This window comes from Furipterus horrens, unplaced genomic scaffold (genome assembly GCF_987537825.1).
Source record: "Furipterus horrens unplaced genomic scaffold, mFurHor1.1.pri manual_scaffold_6, whole genome shotgun sequence".
In the NCBI taxonomy this organism is placed as follows: domain Eukaryota; kingdom Metazoa; phylum Chordata; class Mammalia; order Chiroptera; family Furipteridae; genus Furipterus; species Furipterus horrens.
Genome location: NW_028327176.1, coordinates 166985484 through 167000118, shown reverse-complemented (window position 1 = coordinate 167000118; position 14635 = coordinate 166985484). Strand labels below are relative to the sequence as shown.

General features: G+C 34.3%; 1 protein-coding gene across 1 annotated transcript in view; it reads right to left on the bottom strand.

The window, feature by feature from the left end:
• AKAP7 (A-kinase anchoring protein 7) overlaps positions 1–14635 on the bottom strand; it is a 110074-nt gene that overhangs the window by 94364 nt on the left and 1075 nt on the right. The window lies entirely within an intron of this gene.

The window sequence follows — 14635 nt, the reverse complement described above, 5'->3', positions numbered from 1 at the left end:
AGTAAATATTCTAGTATTCATTTAAAAATATTATGACAGAGAAATGTGAATACTGACAGGATGTTTGATGATATTAGGAATTACTGTTACTCTTCAACGTGGTAAAAACGTTTTGGATATAGTTTTTTTTAAAGATTCAGTATCTTTTAAAGATGCATGTTATAGTTTTTACAGATAAAAATGATATCTCTGCAATTTACTTGTGAGAAAGAAGTAAATACAAGAAGCTCATTATAATAATCTACTTTTAAATGTGCTTGAAAGTTTCTATAGTAAAATTTAAACACTCACACACATACACACACACACAAAACAACCCAGGGGCAGGGAAGAGACGGATAATCTCTACCTAGGGTTAGTTCTAGTTTTCTGTGATCTGTGATAAAGGTACTAACTGTTAATGACTGTACCACTTAGAACATTTGGTGATGAAATTAAATAAAGAATGGTATCCAAACTAAAATTAACACAGAAAGAGAATCCTAAACCTACAGTCTAGTTTCTCTTTTTTAAAACTGCAAGTATCAACCTACTTGTGGATTATGAAATCATCTTAGAAAATAATAAAAAAGCACTTTTTAAAAACTGGAATGAAATGAAAAGAAATTGAATGGAACAATTAGTATAGACAGTAAATTGTTTATGGTAAGTTTAAATATTGCTTCATGAAATTCGAGTTTTTTGAATACATGTGTATTGGGTAGAAATGTAAAATGCATTTATTTCTTACTATAAACTTTAGACACAATCATTTTTGCTGTATTTTACTTAATATGAACAACATTAAGGAGGGAAAAGACATTAATAACACGGTATTTAAAAGACCATTGAAGCTTTCGGCATTTTAAGTTGTTTTATACCTTATCTGTTTTAAACTAAATTGTCCTCCTGTGTGTAGCAACTGTCTTTGCCATTTCCAACATTCTTAAGTTCATTTTGCAAACATTCAGAGAAGGAAAAATCATAAACTCTAAAGGTAATACTGTTAGTTATACTAACAATTCTGGTATCATGAGAATGACATAGTGTAAAAAAAAATCAGAATACAACCTCTTATTAAAAATATAGTACAAAGTTTCTCTAAATTCCCTTAGCTTTCTCTAACCTTACCAACAACTATTTAACTTTCCTTTGAACTATCTAAAGGATTATCTAAAATTTTCTTTTGGTAGACATCACAGACAGGGCAAAATTTCAAATTACCAGATGACAGATGGGTAAAAAAGGGGATAAATCCTATGAGTATTTATTGCTATATAACTTTATTTAACCTTGTTAATTTATATATATTTTTTAACTCCGTGAGTCCTGATGATTTATGTTCAGCTGTTACCGACCAAGTCCAGTATCCCTTTCTTCCTGTTGGCACATCTTATTTGTCCTTTATTTGTAAAGTTTATTTGTATGGCCAGAATATAAAATCCCCTTTTTCCTTACTGAATGTCATTTTATTTCTAATTTTAAATTACAATCTAAGTTCCAAAATTCAATCTGCTATTACTTTTTTTATTTAGTTTATACGAAAATATAATGAACAAAGTATTCGTGTAATAGCTAGTTTAACATTAAGGATCAGTGACCGCAGAAGCTAAATGTAGAAAGCGTGGGCCACGTGTTCTGGTCTTTCACTGTATTCTTTAGAGTAACTTTCTTGTTTAGAAAAAATATTATGAGTTGTACATAGCTTGTAAAACTACTTCATAAATTTAATTTATTACACATTAATTTTCATAATGACTTCAGTAGCCATTTAATATGTTCTAATGAATCTGGTATTGTTGACAAAGACTGTAACTCTCTGATCCATGCATTTGTTTTGTTTTGTTTTGTTTTTTACCTAAAGCACATGCCATTTAATGTAAATTATCTAATTTTTCCTAAAGTTTGATTTATTCCCTCAAAGAACTACAAGGGAATGAATTATGGGAGAAACTAATTTAATTAGGCAGTCCATCTTTGTTAGTTGATTGTTCTCACACTTGCTCTTAGCCAAAAAGGCTGAGAATGAACCAAATTTTGTTTTGATGTTCTTTTTTTTCTTGTTACTATTTAAGCAGTCTTTGAAGTACCCATTCTTAAAACTCCTTAATTATGTGAATTAGTATATTACATTCTGTAGCTGATAAGACTCATTCCACCTTACTAGCTGAAAATTTTTGGCAATTCATGAAAAAACTAATTTTACCCCCTCAATGAGTTTCTTTGAGGCTTAAGTAAAAAAATATAAAACATTTACCTCTGTATTGGAAGCACTCAATAATATTCTTATAAAATAGTGTTCAAGGGGTTAATTTTTTTAAATATTTAATGTAGCAAATATATTTAGGCATAAAATTTTGGTGAGACTAAATTAATAAAAATGTATAGAAGCACACTGGCCAATGTGGCTCAATTGGTGGAAGTGTCATCCTATAGACTGAAAGGTGATGCGGGTTTGATTCTCGGTCAGGGCACATACCCAGGTAGTAGGTTCAATCCTTAGTTGGGGCACATATGAGAAGGCAGCCAATTGATGTGTCTTTCTTGCATCGGTGTTTCTCTTTCTCTTTCTCTCCGCCCCTGTCCCCCGCCCTGTGCTTCCCCTCTCTAAAAAAAGCACTAAAAAAATATCCTCAGGTGAGGATTAAGAAAATTTTTTTTTTTAATTTATGGAAGCCAGTTCTGTACCATATACTATTCTAAGAACTTTCCATATATTAATGAGTTGAATCCTCCCAACAATCCAGTGAGATAACTACAAATATTAGAACAATTTTACAGATAATGAAATTGAGTGTAGGCACTTGATCAAAGTGCACAGTAAGAAAGACTAGAACCCTGGCTACTGTGGCTCAGTGGGTTGAGCATTGACCTGCAAACCAAGTGTCACTGGTTCGATTCCCAGTCAGGGCACATGACTAGGTTGCACACCAGGTCCCAAGTTAGGGGCACGTGAGAGGCAACCACACATTGATGTTTCTCTCCCTCCCTTTCTCCTTTCCCCTCTCTCTAAAAACAGAGGAATAAAATAAAATAAGTAACCTTGTTAAAAAAAATTAAAAAAGAAATAATAGAAGCCAATTTTGAACCTTGACAGTTTAACTCCACTGCTCTCACTTAAACCACACTTGAACATGATTAGTAATACCTTAAGGACAACATCAAAGAGGAATGAGTTTATGCAGCTCTCCACTGACTAAATCAATGAAGTGTATATCTTTAAAAGCAAGTTTTGAAGCACAATTAAAATGTTCAATTATACTATTTCATAAAAAAGAATCAAGAACATTCATAAAATTTGAACATCAGGGAAAGGAACAAAAAATTTGCTCATAAACCTACTATCTTAACACAATCACTATGAATTTTGGTGACAAATCAAAGTGTTTAGACTATTACAAACAATTATAAAAAGCACATACTGTATTTTTCACTCCACAAGACATACTTTTTTCCCCCCAAAAGTGGGGGGCAATGTCTGCGTGTCTTATGGAGCAAATATTGCATCACAGACCATGATGTGTATTACCTGACCTGGGGTTACCAGAAAACTAGAAGAGTACTTGAACCTTAAAGTCTCTCCTCATTTGTTAATGGCAGTGATGATGGTTCTTAATAACGCTGTGGACTGCTGTTCACTTTACGCAGTCAAAATATTATTCTGTTACATTTTTTAAAATATTTAAGTACACCATTTGGTTCAGAATGTTTTTTTTCTTGTTTTCCTCCTCTTAACCTAGGTGCGTCTTATGGTCAGGGGCATCTTATAGTGCGAAAAATATAGTACATTTTCCCCCTACTTTTTCACTTTGCATTTTATATAGGAAATGTTCCCTTAAGATACGTTTTAGAAATATTATTTTCATAATATATAATTGCATAATACATAATTTAAGGGACTCATACAGTTTATTCATCTATTCCATAATTTTGGACATTTGTGTTTTTTTCCTAATATTTTTTACTAGTTAAGACACTGTGAAACACATATTTATAAACAAAACTTTTTTTCACAAGACTAGGTCCTTATATTGGGAATCTCACAAGTGGCTCTATCCCAGGTATGAACATTGCTAGGGAGCTCAACAAACTCCATTCTAAAACAACTATCACAATACATTGTTGGGAGTATTGCTGATATGACATTAAAATCACTGACTATTTTTTAAAGATATTGCCAATCTGGTAGGTTAAAATTATATTTTAATGTGCACCCTTTGATATTTATGAAGTTGAATAATTCTCCATGTATTTGTCTACTACCTGAATTTTATCTCCTACACCTTTGCCCAGCACCAATAATAGCAGCTGGTACATAGCAGGCATTCGATAATTATGTGTCGAGTGAATTAATATATCTACTAGACTTTTCTAATTTGTATTTGCTTTCCTGCTTTATTTTTTTAAGGAAAAAGATATCAACCCTTTCTATTATTTGGTACAAATATTTGCCTTAAGCCTTTCATAATAAAATTTGGACTATGCTTCCCCAATCAATTACAGAGAGGAAACAGAACATAATTTATCTTTTTTAAAAATTGATTCAGGACCCTGGCTGCTGTGGATCAGTGGATTGAGCATCAGCCTGAGAGCCAAGTGTCGCTGGTTCGATTCCCAGTCAGGACATGTGACTAGGTTGCACCTCACGTCTCCAGTTGGGGGCGTGAGTGAGAGGCAATCACACAGTGATGTTTTTCTCCCTCTCTTTCTCCTTTTCCCTCTCTCTAAAAATAAATAAACAAACAAATTAATTAATTTTTTAAAAGTTTAAAGAAAAACTGATTGAGGATAATCACTTACTGTAACAGGCATAGAGATTTGATTTTTATTTGATACAGCATTTTTCTATAAAAATTTTTTTTCAGGTTAAGGTTAAGTTTCAATTGATATTTTAAAATACTTAAGAGTTAAAGTATTTTTTTAAACACAACTTAACAGTATTCAATAATAAATAAGTACTAAAACAATAATTTCCCACATCTCTGAAATCTCCAATAACTACAAGCTTAGAATTCTGTATGAGGTAAGATAAGGATTACAATAATTGCAATATGGGAGAACTGAATTCCACACTTAGAAAAGATATGTTGCTTAAAAAAAAAAACCCTCACTCAAATATTTTATTTTGAATCTTGTTTAAGTATGACTTCATAGTTAAAGGCTATGATTCTCTTAAGAGAATGGAGTCAAATAAATTAAAGCTCTCCACAAATTCATACTTCATGGGACACACACTATGTCATTCTTATGAACAATAAAATGACTCTCCCTTACATACTCCCATTCAATTTTCAGAGGCAAGACTAACAGCAACCCCATTTCCTGGGTGGTTTACTGGGTTTCAAACCTATTGACCAATTACACTTTGCCCTATAAAGAGAACAGACCCGTCCAGGTCCAGGTCAATAACTCACTAATGCTGGGTTTTCTCCCAACCTATAAAGCCAGAGGAGTTGCCCTGGCTGGTGTGGATCAGTGGATTGAGCACTGGCCTGCGAACCAAAGGGTTGCTGGTTCAATTCCCAGTCAGGGCACGTGCCCGGGTTGTAGGCCAGGTCCTCAGTTGGGGGTACTCAAAAGGCAACCACACACTAATATTTCTTTCCTTCTCCTTCTCCCTTCCTCCCCCCTCCCTAAAAATAAATAAATAAAATCTTTAAAAAATAAAAAATAAAATAGAGCCAGAGGTGTGGCTCAGGTTGTATGGCTTCCTCAATATTTCTAAAAGATTTTCTTTTATATATACATTTGAATATTTTATTTATAATATGTATTTATATTCTAATAGATAACTTATATATTTACATTTGATTCTAACATAATATCCTAATACATTTATATTCTAACATATAATTCTAGTAAATTAGTCTCTTCTCAAAAACAAAACAAAAAATGTAAAGACTTATTTCAGCTATTTCAGCTAACTAGATAGCATGACACCTAACGTTACGGCACCCACACTGAAGGTAACACAGTTGATAACTGAGACACACTCAGAATCAAACATTTGGGGAGGAGTTCTCTTACTGGCAAGGATTCCCCTTCCCACGGTGTTCTTGTTAGCACTACTTTCCCCGTCACTCTGCCAGGGTTTCAATCAGCAAGAATTTCTTGGCAGTTAACTCACAATTTCCACCCACCAAAGGAAACTGAAAGAATCAAAGGCAACAACCAGCTACTTGAGAATTTTAAGGTTGTTGTCTACCATGGAGGCATTCAACTGATGAAATTTCCATGTTACTAAATGTAAGGGAAAACCCCAAATCCATTCAGGCTACCAACTAATAGTCCTGTGTTTCAGACACAAATATTATGTTAAGGTTTAAGAGTTGAAAACAAAAATCCCATTTTTTTTGTATACTTCTATAAAAATCTCTCTTCATGAAAACTAGTTAGTAGTTTCTGGTTTGCAAAACATTTTACTATTTGTTTTTTAGTGTTTTAGTAAATGCTATTATAAAAACGAGAGAACAAGTTGTCCCAAATAACTAAGGGATATGCTTCAAAGGTTTAATGAGTAGCATTTGTACATTATTTTTCATTTTTAATTGCCCTCTTTCTACACATTACCCTCTTTTGATCTGTACAGCAACACCATGTTAGGTAAACAAAAGGAAATTATCTACATTTCACAGTTGAAGAAGTCCAGCTCACACAGTTTAAGTGTCCAAGGTCACACAAGAAGAAAATGAAATAAGCAACACTTAAAACACAAGTTTTCTGTGTCTCTAATTATACCACACTGACTGTGTGTAAGCTGAAGCTTGGGATTTGAAATCAATCTTCCCACAAAGGTAATATTATACATGGTGGTTTGGAGTCTAGACTAAGCCACAAAGACTTTAACTCACAAAATCTGAACTGTCAAAAAGTGGCACAATACTACATGCCTAAAAATGGGCTTCCATGGGGTGACCTGAGCAAGCCTCTAACTTACTGGAGAAGATCACTTCTTTGGTAAGAAATACACCACATACTGCAGAGAAAAGATCCCTACTCATATGAAGGACTGGCCAATCTTCAAGAGCAGGAATGGACTACAAAACCACTAACACATCCCTTCCCTTCTTTCTGGGCCCAGTGGCCATTGTTTCTCCTCACCAGTGGAGATACAAGAATATGGTAGCTATAGAAATACTAGTTGATTCCTGGGATTCTGGAGATATCACCCTCAATCCCTAGATATATATAGCTCATATATATTAGATATGTGTAAGCCAGAAGTACCGATAGATGGAACAGTAAACAAGTCCCACCTCTTGTTCCTGTCTAACTTATGAGCACTCAGATGGGAGTGATTTGGAGATGCAACAGAGATCAGAAAGAAGAGTGGATGAGAGATGTCCACCATGGGCACATAGGCATGATTATTCAGGAGCTTTCTTCCTCATTTTATACCCAAATTCAAGAGAGTACTGAAATCAGAGAGAAGTGACTGCATTTTTTAGATATATTCATTTTATTTGCTCAAAAGTAGGAAATTGAGAGAAAAACATGATTAAATCACTGCTACTCTTGCCTCTCATCTCCACAGGGTATCTTCCACTTAACAGGCATACTCATTTTTCAAATGAAAGTTTCTCTAACAGCTGTGAAAACCACAAAAGCTATGCCTTGCAGGCCAGCTGTGAAGCAAAAGATGGGAAACCTAGATCCTGACTGAGCAAATAAATACCTCTTTGGCCTTGCTTTTCCCCTTATATTATGAAATAGGAAAAACTGACTAATAAGATACCAGAGATTTCATACATTTTAAGCCTCTCTCTCCTTACATCTCCCAAAATATAAACCAGGTTTCCTGTATCAGAAGACAGTGTGAGCATTAGAATCACATGGGATGTTTTAAAAAGTAAAACAAGTCCTGGCTGGTGTGGCTCAGTGGATTGAGCACTGGCCTGTGAACCAAAGGGTCACCCAGTTCAATTCCCAGGTCCCCATTTGTGGATGTTCAAGAGGCAACTGATCAATGGTTCTCTCACCCACCAAAGTTTCTCTCCCTTTCTTTCTCCCTCCTTTCCCCTCTCTCTAAAAATAAATAAGTAAAATCTTTTTAAAAAATAATAAAACAAAAAGGCTCCACCTGACACAGAGGTGGAAAAGAAGAATTTGCAATTTCATATTACTCCACTGAAAATTCTGATAATCAGTTAAGTTTAAGACAGCATAGAGGAAAAACCCTGGACAGTTCATACTTATTGGTCAGGCCTCCTCTACTACCCCCACACCTCTGGGAAGCCTTCCAGGACACCCTTTACCGCCATATCCAGGTTATTCACCTCCCACATACATCCTCACCCCATGCATTCCCACACCATTTTGTATGGCATTCACCTTATAGAATTAGGGCTGTTAATGCATTGACTCCTCATTGAAACTATGAGTTCTTGATGACCAAGCTTTTCAATATTGTTATGTGTTTCAATACTCCCAATCTCTGGTGCCAATACCTGGCATTTATCAGGTATCCAATAAATATTCATCAAATAAATGTCTAATGAATCAGAAACCACAGATTTCAAGACTAGTTCTTTTCAATTGTGTGACTTGACTTATCTGAATCTCATTTTCTCCTCTCAAAAATGAAGAGACTGAACTAGATAATGTCTTATGGAATCTCCAGTTATAGACCTCCAGTCAAGACAAAACTATATCAAGTCATAGCAAGGTTCTAGGAAAGGCTGCAAACAATGAGTGGCAAAGAGTATGCAATCAATAATTATTTGTGGAATACACTGGTGCTTTTCCTTATTTCCTGTTCACAAGTAACTTGGATAACAGGCCAGTCTCTCACATTTTCATGAACAGTATTGTTTTACAATGACAGGAAATTCAGATTTAGACAGTTATGTAGTTCCAGCAGCATTTTAATCAAGTAAGCCCTGCTTCTCTAAAGTCTGTGGATGGAGCTCTGAAGGGCTAGTCAATCTAATAAATGCATAATTGATTTAAGGTTTAACTGTTTTCAACACTAGCCTGTTAAGCTCTGTGAGAGCAGGATAACATCTGTCTTGTTCAGTGGTGACACTCCCAATGCCTAGTAAAGGACCTGGCTCATATCAAAGGGCCAGTAAACATTTGTGAGATGAATAGGTACTGCTGAAATTATCACTGGCTCCAGAATAACTGAAGAAGGAGGTTATAAACCATGGTATGTGCGCCCTGCCCCACTGACTTGTTAAGTTCCTTATAAACTACTGAATAATCTGGCCCAAAATTTGTGAGACATGTCTTAATATTACCTGTGATTGTTTTGACAATAGAATACCACCAACAAATAACCATTCATTAACAACCCAAACTCAAAAACATGACACGTATTTAAGGTGAATTTATTAAGAAAAAAAAAAATATATATATATATACACATCACTAAATTTACTATTCATTGTTTCTAAATACATATTTATTTAATAAAGTACTTACGTCTACAATCATCCTTAATATTTAGAGTAGCAAACAGCATATCTACCAGAGGTTCCAGAGTATTGGCTTCAAATTCTTCTGACATTTCCCTTTTTCTTGACATATTTTCACATTCACTGGAATTTACTCCTTCTTTAACATATCATAAAAAAATAAATACAGCCCTGGCTGCTGTGGCTCAGTGGATTGAGCGTCGACCTGCGAGCCAATCGCTGGTTCGATTCCCAGTCAGGGCACATGACTAGGTTGCATGTCAGGCCCCCAGTTGGGGGCGTGAGTGAGAGGCAACCACACAGTGATGTTTCTCTCCCTCTCTTTCTCCTTTCCCCTCTCTCTACAAACAAATAAATAAATAAACAAATAAATAAATAAATTTTTAAAAATAAATAAATATGTATTAGTTAACTTAACTTATATCCTAAGTTGAAAAGAACTCAACTGAATTCAATATAAATTAACATGTTAAAAAATGATATCATTTGCATTCTAATATATTGTAAAATTACTTATATTAACATTATTATACCATAGTCTACATTTTTATAAATGCATTTTTATGCTAAACAGCTTTACTAATTTTCTGAAGCACTGTACCCAAATCAGGGTTAGATGAAGACTACATTAACGAATATTCCTCAAGATCTTTTACAGCTACATTTTATTAATTCTAAACCTATATTTTTTCCACATACCTTCTGAAAACAAACCAGTAAGGTTTTGTTGGTCTTTTTCATGTTTATTTTTTTTAACAATATCACTATGTCTTCTCATTTGTACAAATTCTGACCTTTATCTTCTCAATTGTATAAATTGTGACCTTTATTTTTTTCTTCAATAAAGAACTTTTAAATCTTTTCTCTCCATGATTACATTAACATTGGAAATTCAGTCAAAAATAGATGGCTCTAAATACTCTATTCTGGGAATTCAATGATTAAAAATCAAAGACCTTACAGTTTACTATGAGCCTAATCATAAACTCACAACTATTTGAAATACACAAGAACAAGTAAATGTTTCCTTTCTATTTTTATGCTTGCATTGAAAACTGCAGTTTATATAATATTTAAATAAAAATTCTAATAGATCAATACAAAAGTTTTAATAGATAAATACATATCTTTTACTTTTGAGCTCATGTAGCTACAACTAAAGGATCATCCCTGACGATGTGGCTTATACCTGAAAAGCTAGCAGCAAAGATTAGTATTTGTGCAATTAAATATACACAGCCTGAATGAAAATCAGAACAAAATAAAATAAACCCAATATTTGTTTTTCTCTATTTCATTCTTAATCTAAGTAATTTGTAATAAATTCTAAGGATCTAAGGTACAGCATAGTGACTATAATTAATATTGTATTATATACTTGAGATTTACTAAGAGAGTAGATCTTAAGCATTCTCACACACACACACACACAAACTATGTGAGGTGATGGATTGATTGTGGTAATCATCTCACAGTGTATACTTATATCAAATCATCAGCCTGTACACTTTAAATAGACACAATTTTACCTGTTAATTATACCTCAATAAAGCAGGGGGGGGGTGTAGTAATATGAAATTGGCCCATTTAACAATGACATCTTAACACTATCTTCAAAGTCCCTGTGTCACTTGGAAATATATTGGATTCTTGACATTATGTGAATTTCTGTGCTCTAATAACACATTCTGAAGCCAAGACGAAAAGTTAAATAATGTAGTTAATGAAATTTAGTCACCTTTTTTAATGAAAAAAAGTTCTTGTAATAGTTTAATATTTAGTTTATCTTGAGCTCAATTAATCAACTATAGAGAACAAGAGCTATGTGGACCACTGGCTATACCAGAAAAAGAATCATGCAATGACAAGGGTGACAACAGTGGCATTTAGGGTAACAATGCAAGGCAAGCTGGCTGCTGTAACAGAAAGGGTTTGGGACTAGACATCAGGAGACAGTCTAGCTCTGTGATCCTGGGCAAGTCATGTAAGCCCTCTAGGCCTCAGTAGTTACCTGATCTCTTAGATGACAAGGTTATCCTAGTTGAAAAATTCTAAATCCTGGCTGCCCATTAGAATCACTTGAGGAAGTTTTTTTAAATTACCAGCATCTGATCTCTCCCCAGACCAAGTAAATCACAATCTCTGGGGATCAGACCAGCCTCCAGTATTTTTTAAAAAGCCTTTCAGGGTGATCCTAATGTGCAATGAAAAGTTTGAAAAACAGTACCCTAGAAAATCCCTGTTTCACCTCTTCCACACTTTGTTTCTACCCCAGACTAAGAGGCTGTGTTAACAACAGTTGAGAACATTCAATTTAAAGATAAAAACTCAAATAAGATGTTAACTGTTAAGGAAAACTTTCCGGATCCCCATTTCAGGGCTGAATTAGGTAATCCAGTCTCCTTCCAGGTACCTAATGCTTCCTCCTGTCACAGCACAAATACATCATGTTCCAGATGGTCACATGTCTGTTTTCTTCCCCATTCAGACTCCAGGCTAAAGGGACCTATAGTTTGCTGCCCAAACCCAGACCCTTTTGAAAGTCAAAAGGGAAGCTTTTCATAATTACACCCCTGCAGGAAGTATGGTCACATTACTCTAAGTCCCTTCAGTGCTGTGTCTCATTCTCTTTTGATTCCTTAATGCCTATAACAGTGTTTCAGTTCACAGTAAGTGATCAATACCTCTGTACTGAATGACTGAATAAAGATAAGGGCACGTTTGGGAATGGCTAATAAATTACTCAAGCTGCACTGCAATATAGCTATCCCAATGCCCATGAAAAATAACTCCTGTTGTTTAAAGGCAGCTTCCACACATCAGATTCTCATTTTCATAGGATGAAGGAAGGAAGGGCGCTATTATCCCATAAGACATAAAAAATAAATATTGAAGCATGATATGACTTGCTCAACATCATTCTCTATCTCCCTAAATAAAACATACATGAACTCTTGATTGCAATGTTATGTCAAAATCAACAAGAGTCTAGAACGTGAAACATAAAACTTTGTTCCATTAAATTACACAATATGAGGAACCATTTTTGCAGGTGTTAATTATTAAGTCAGGAAAAAGAGAATATTACTTTCCTATAACTCTTGAAAGAACTGTTGGTCATTCTATAGAGCAATGTTTCTCAACAGGGTTCAAATCTAGAAGCCTTCCTCCGGTTCTGTAAGCGTTAGTGTTAGGCAAAGGCTGGCGGACACAAATGAAACACATCCATCATAACGACACTTCCTTTTATAGAAAGTATAAATATTTTGCTTTTGGAAAACTGCCTTAAAATAACTGACGCTTAAGTAAAGAACTTAACCTATAAATTGATTGTTTTGAGTACTTAAAATATGATCTAACCTTAGTTAAAATAAAATTCTATCTTTTGTAAAAATCAAATAAAAGCAATGCTCCTAAGTGCACTAATAACATAAAGATGAGGACAAACTGGCCAACTACGATAAGGCTACTACTACTATTACCAACAGCTAACGCTGAGCCTGTACTATATGCCACCACAGTTGTAGAAGAACTTGACAGACAGTAACGCCACACAACCACGCTATCAGGCAGGTACTATTGGGTTGTCCAAAAAATCAGTATGGTTTTTCCATAACACAAAAGACAAATTTTTCATTTTCACCAATAACCTTATAGATTTGGATATTTTAAGTATATTGGTTATGTCCCACATGGTAAATGTTGATTGTTCTCAATTAATGTTTCAATTTGATCACTAACAACTTCAACTGGTCTACTGACCAATTGTGGAGAGTAGTCCAAAGACAAATCTCCAGCACCAAACTTCACAAACCACTTTTGACACGGTCAGTCAGTCACAGCACCTTCACCATACACTCACTGAATAAATCTTTCTTTGTGTTTCAGTTGCATTTTTACCTTCCTTGAAATAATAAAGCATAATGTGCCAAAAATGTTGCTTATTTTCTTCCATCTTTAATATTAAAATGGCTACTCAAAAATTCACTAATTTTGATTTTTTTTTTTTCAAATGCACACTGATTTGACAGCCATGCCAATATAATCTAACAAAATTGTTTCAAATGAAGTTAAAGACAACTAAGCCCTACTAAAGCTATCTTACAGAAAAAAAACGAAAGGAATTTTTTTGGCCAACCCAATATTATTACACTGATTTTACAGACCAGCTAATTAAGTAATTTGCCCAAGGTTACAGCGCTGTCTCAGGCTGGAATTTAAGGCCAGTCACTCTGCTGCCAAGCCTGCCTCTTTCAGCAACATGCCTGCTGCCTCTTAATATACACAGTTTATAGTGCTGTAGATTGAAATAATCCTTTCAAGAAAGCAGTTGCAGTTTGGCAACAGATCAGGAGCCAAGAAAATGTTCTTCTTACTGATATATACAGTATGCTGTAAACATCATATGTATCATATACAGTATACTGATATAGATTCAACACAGCTTTGTTTAAACAAAAGAGAAAAAGTGGAACAGCTTAAATGCCTAATAGGGATATGGTTACACAAAGCATATTCATTCGAATGACAATTAAGAATAATGGCTATGAAGACAGCAACAACCAGAAAAAAAAGTTTGTACCAAACTTTGACTTTTTAACAAGCAAATAAAATACTATGATTACAATTAGGTAGGCAAAGGCTAAAGGATATAAATTTCTAAATGCTGATATAGTTGTCTTCAATATATTAGTATTTTTCCACTTTCTGCTATTCAAATGTTTAAACAGAATATTACTTTTGTAAGAAAAACAATGTATACATTTAATTATGAAACCATACATTGAGTATACACTACTATTCAAATATATGTGCACTCCGGCAAATGAGTTCATCACAGACAGTCCAATAGGGAAGAAAAAGGACAGTTTGCTCTTTGTCACACAAAATACAAGCTTCCTATTTGGGTAATAAAATGACTTTATTAAGCAAGACTCTTCTATTCACACTAGTAGGTATATATGCCTGGTATATTCCCCAAGAACCAATGCGAAGGGGTCATGCCATCCATGCTAGTCCTGGCTTGGCTAGTAAAATAGCAGCACCTTCCATCTGACTAAATGAAGAGAACTGTGTGACAACAAGTCAGTCACTTGACCTCCATGCTTTCTTTGGTTTCCTCATCATTAAAAAAAAGAAAGTACAATACAATTGCTACAGGAAAATGTATGAAATTAGACAATAATACCTGAAAAGGAATATAAGGAAACAATAACCTCAAAAACATCTTAAACTTCATG